The sequence below is a fragment of the Dipodomys merriami genome, unplaced genomic scaffold (genome assembly GCF_024711535.1).
Source record: "Dipodomys merriami isolate MVZ:Mamm:240054 unplaced genomic scaffold, mDipMer1.0.p SCAF_54, whole genome shotgun sequence".
Taxonomy (NCBI): domain Eukaryota; kingdom Metazoa; phylum Chordata; class Mammalia; order Rodentia; family Heteromyidae; genus Dipodomys; species Dipodomys merriami.
Window position 1 is genome coordinate 8,016,416 of NW_027206113.1, and position 5,406 is coordinate 8,021,821.

General features: G+C 39.4%; 1 long non-coding RNA gene across 3 annotated transcripts; it reads right to left on the reverse strand.

The window, feature by feature from the left end:
• Nucleotides 1–864: 864 nt before the first annotated feature.
• On the reverse strand, nt 865–3,464 carry LOC138811605 (uncharacterized). 3 transcript variants are annotated; one of them, XR_011367446.1, is made up of 3 exons: nt 3,359–3,464; nt 1,750–1,791; nt 865–1,315 (listed from the first exon to the last, which is right to left on the reverse strand). It is a non-coding gene; the product is annotated as an uncharacterized lncRNA (long non-coding RNA). The 3 variants fall into 3 exon arrangements; XR_011367444.1 differs by lacking the exon at nt 1,750–1,791 and adding an exon at nt 2,975–3,106; XR_011367445.1 differs by lacking the exon at nt 1,750–1,791 and adding an exon at nt 2,975–3,167.
• Nucleotides 3,465–5,406: the final 1,942 nt, after the last annotated feature.

The window sequence follows — 5,406 nt, forward strand, 5'->3', positions numbered from 1 at the left end:
TTCCCATTATATCCAGTAGGCTCTCTAATACAGCCCCCTGTCTCTCTGTGTTCCCCCCCAGAACACATATGCACAATGTTTCAGATTGTAGGATTAAAAAGAAATATATTTAGGATTCATGAATTTTAGAATATGTCAAAAACATTATTTTAATAAAGTTAAAAAATAAATAGGGTGAACCTTTTACATCAGGACAAAAAGAAAAAAAAAGGATTGTCTCAGGAAAAGGAGAAGGAATCAGAAATTCTCCCACAGAGTCCTCAAAGAGATCTACTTCCTCATTAAAGACAGGATTTTCTTCCTGAGTCCAGGTAGAGACAGATTCTAATTTCTCAATTGGAAATTGAATCCCCTGCAAGAGGTCAGATTGGTCTGGGTATTGTGAGGAAAGATTCCCTTTCCTCAACTGAATCTAGATTTTGGACCTCACTCATTGGTTTTCCTGAACATAGACTGGGGTCATTTTCCATTAGCACACATTTACCCTGCACACCAAGAAGTGTTTTTTTGACTGGCTTGGTGGCGATCTAGTTGGATTGTGAACATCAATGGAAGACATTCTGGATTGTCTTCATCCTTGGTGTTATGTGCAGGTACACCTGCATCACATGTGGGGTTCAGAACCAGTGGGATGTCCACAGGACTCAAAACCTACTTGGGCCTTTCTACAAATTGAAAAAAAATTCTCTATGTTCACATGCTTTCTGGAGATCTTCCAATCTCAATCAGTCACCATTGACGACATCAATGATGGGTTCTTTATCTGGAGCTCTGCAGGAGCTGCTTTACGGTGATGCAAACCTGAGAATGTAAATAGGTACAGAAATCTTAGAGTAGACACTAGAAGTTAAGGTGTGACTAAACTTCTGAGGATTTAATGGGAGAAGCTGTAGAATTTGAGGTTGGATTGAACACTGATTAGAATGTAGGGTGTTTCAAATGAGTGGCTACTTCCAAGTTCTTTCAAAAGGAGAACAGATTATACCTGGCATAGAATATCCATAAAAGGACATTTTGCCAAACTGAGGAGTACTAAGGTCTCATGACCAATTGGGCCCATCCCTAGAGACCCAGGTTCCATCCCTCCTCACGAGCCCTGAGGCATCTAAACAAGTTCTTCCTCTTTTTCTTGGTATCATGGGTCATGGGTTCCTCCAGCTGGTCCAGAAGAATATATAAGCAGAAGAGCAGGTCTGAAGAGACCATGTTGATCTTGACATTCTGTGTAAGTTCTTTCAGGGTGTCATGGTTCTTAGGCACATAGAAATCATCAGGGTAGAAGTCCATCCACATAGGGAGGATAGAATAAACAATGCTGTGGGAAGATTAGTGAAAAGGAAAATGAGAGCCCACCCTCTCCATCCTGAACCTCGTACTATAGACTCTTTCTGGCAAGACTTGCATGTTGGGAAGTGGGAAGAGACTCCTGCAAGCAGGATGCTCCTCACAACCCACTTCTAGAAATTTCTCAAATATAATCTTAAAAATTTCTCCCTGTGATAAGAAGAGAAAGTTGTTTCCCCAATGGATCTGACTTGTTATATACAGCCCTCCCTGGCATCCATGAGAATCCAAAACTACAACCACATCCACAACTGTGTAATCTGCTATCCGCTGAAGTGCCAAACCTCAACCCTCTGATGAAAATAACAACTGGTGTGCAAAGAAGAAAATTGACTTTGATTCAGAAACGTCAAAGGTACCAAGTTTCAAAGGACAAAATTTCTCTTTGTGCCAATGTCCACTTACTTTTTCACTTGTTCATCTTCCTCCCAGTTATGGTAGAAAGATCTGTACCAATGGGAGAAAGAAGTTAACTCTTTGCTTCTCCTTTTCTGAACAGGACACACATGGGACTGTCTAAGTCACAAATGGTAATGTAAACATGAAATGTCATGTCAAAACCAGCTTTACAATGTCGGTGGGGGGGGAGGGGGGTATAATTGGGTGGGGGAGGGGGAGGCTGGGAAGGGAGGTGAAGGGTAAACAAAGGAGGAGGCTGCAATGCTTGGTAAGAAATGTATGCATTATCCTGCCCATGTAATTGTAGCCCCTCTGTACAGTATGTTCTCAAATAAAATAAAATAATATTAAAAAATAAAAAATAAAAAAATGAATAAAAACTTTTAAAAAAAGTGAAGATATGTCTATACAATTTCATGGAAATACTGTGAGTGTGCTTATATACATCTTTCCAAATAACTGCGGAATGGCTCATGCCTCTAACCCTAGCAATCAGGAAGGTGAGATCTGAGGATCAGATTGAAATCAGTTTGAACCCAGTCTAGTTTGTAAAATCTAAAGACACATCTTCATTTAACCAGCCAAAGGCCAGAACTAGACTTGGGGCTCAATTGGTAGAGTGCTACGAATGTTACAGAACTCAGGCCCCAAATTCAAATTCAAGTTTCATCCTTTCTTCTGTCTGTATTCCTTCAAAGGCCTCCAAGATAGTGATTTCCTAGATGAGGGTGGAGGTTGGATGAGACTGGCTCATTCTTTTAATCCTTTTCTTTCAGCAAGAAAATCATTAAGGCTCCACTAGCTTATGAGGCAAATGAAATGTTCTGGCAGCCCAGTCCTAAGGAATTAGTCGAAGACTGCTCTTCTTTGTCTCAAGCCAAGCTCCTTTGATAAGACCCCAGTGATACAGTCTCAGAGAGGTACCAATTATTCCAATATTCTGGAGGGTGTCTCATCTGTCTTGGGTTTGAAGGAGGAAATCTCACTTTTTTTTGTCAGTCGTGGGGCTTGAACTCTGGGTTTGGATGTTATCCCTCAGCCTTCAACTCAATGTGAGCACTCTACCAGTTGAGCCACAGCACCACTTCCGGTTTTCTAGTGGTTTATTGGAGATGAGTCACATGGACTTTCCTGTCCAGGCTGGCTTTGAACCTTGATCCTCAGATCTCAGCATCCTGAGTAGCTAGGATTACAGGTGTGGGCCACCGGCACCCGGCTAAGGAATACTCACTTTTTAAACAGAATATCCAGCAACTGCTCTATTGTCCCCGCTTTCTATAGTGGTGGAGGAAGTTTCCAACATAGAAGAGATCAGCTTTCTGGTAGGCAGGGACCAGGTCCATTTCCAGAATTTCCAGCAAACCTGAGTCCAGGCACCATATATTATAAGGCATATTCAGGGTTTGGGCTGACTCATTGTCACACTGGGGTTGTAAAAAAGAATGGATCTTTGAAACATGGAAATGGGAGTACACTTAAATTGAGTAATTGTAATAGAGTGGATTGAAAACTACACAGTAAATATTTTCTCAGTCTACTCATATAAAAGCACACAAGAAGAAGGTTCTAGTGTGGGCTAGGATGAGATTAAATAGGTTTCCTGTCATAGTTTTACCTTGCCGGAGTTGCCTTGGTTTCTTCTTATAACAAGGCCTGAGACATTGGTTTCGTGGTTTAGCACTGATCCATTGTCTGCAGCATCGAGTGAGGCACACACCACTCTTGCCTGAGACCTGAATCTCTTGAACTTTGAAAACAATACAGGAGCATCTTTCTTGTTCCTGAGCCACAGGCCAAGTGAGCTGGCTTGAGTTGACTTTTAGTTATAGTTGCTTGGCTCTCAGAGTTCCATATTCTATTCCATTATGAGGGAGGTAGAGTCATATCTCAGAGCCTAATCATCTAAGCTGCTTGCTCACATAAGACCATCCCAAAGACAAACTGTAGACTGAAATCTCCCTTCCTACTTCACTCTATACACATGTGGATATTGTCAAATCCCAACATTATCAGCTAGGCCTAGATAAAGTCATGGTCTCAGTCTCAAAGAGCCCTTCCTAGCTCAGATCCCACCCTTATTTGTCACTATTCTTCTCATCCTGCACAAATCATTTTGCCTCTCAGGGCCCTCTCAGCCTGCCATGTGTTTCTTGCATGTATTATTGACATCCACTTACTAGGACATTGTTAGGTTTTTTGTTTCCTATTTTTCTGTTTGCTCTTGAAGGCTCTGTGTGCTGTCAGCTGGAAAAAAGGTAAGTACCTAGAGGTGGGAAAATAAAAAAAGTATTGAAAAACAAACATTATACATGTAGTCAAACATTTTGTAAGACAGAAGAGCATTTTTGAAACTTTTATTATATTTTATGAATGAGGGGAAGGGGAGAAGGGAAGAGGTGCTGCGTTGTCTTCTCATAATTCAATGGTTATTATTTTAAAATACTATATTTGAAGGAATGTAATATTTAAAGATAAAAACTGTACTCCTGTTCTGTTTATAAGCTAGGCATTTATAAAGCATTCCTCACTAAAGTCTTGTCGTTTGTGTCCCATGAACTGTCCTCCTCCTTCAAAATAATCAAGGAAAACCCTTCACAAATAAGTGGGATGTTGTCCAATATCTGGATAAGAATTTAAGAGACAATATTGCCTGCCATTTTGTGCATGTACTTGTGTGTGTGTGTGTGTGTGTGTGTGTGTGTGTGTGTATGTGGGTGAACGTGTGTCTGTGCATAAAGGTGTTTTAAGATTTGAGCAAGGACTATATGACAATCCCGAGGATCTTTCCCTTCACTGTAGTGCTCTACCAATTGTGCCAAAGTTCCACTGCAAGTTTTTGTAGTGAACTGGAGAGGAGAGAGCCTCCAAAACCTGGTGATAAACATTGTTACTGGAGGTAGTGGGGTTGCATGTTTCAGTCCAGCTTCACAACACTCAATATCATAAAACAACAACAGCAAAACCTAATATCAAAATACAATAATAAGATGTAATTAGAATAAAATTTAGTGATATAGTCTGTTAGCATAACTTTCATGAAACCTTGGTTGTAATGATTTAACAACACAAAACCAAATAAATTAGATAATTTCAGTAAATTCTATAAATTTTTTAATTCCATCTTAATAACGGAACAAGAAAACATTCATACTCATAAGGAGAATGTAAAAATGATAAAAGATGGCAGATTATGAAATAGGAACTTCTGCACTGCAGGAAAATTATTGTCATGGTTAATATATGGTGGTATTGTAATGGTGAATATATGATAATGTTCTTCAGAACAGCAATAGATAAATATATATTTATTGCACATAGTTTAACTTGTCTATCTCTATCAACTTCCAGTCTTCAAGTGCACATTATCAATGTATTCATGTTTATGGTATATTCCAAAAAAATAACTATCAGAGGCAGGAGTTACCAAAATATATTACCTTCAATGTGTTAGGAGATAAACTTGCTAATTATATTGACTATTTTATATATTAAGCATGTAGTCTGTTATCATTGTATCTCTAAGTATGTACAAACACTACTTCAAAGTGAAACGAAATACAACAAGGTTTTGAAGGCATATGCCTGTAAAGCTAGCTATTTGGGACATCACTTCAAGACCAGTGTAGTTTTACCTGCAATGCTCCACAACCCCTGGCTCTGTGT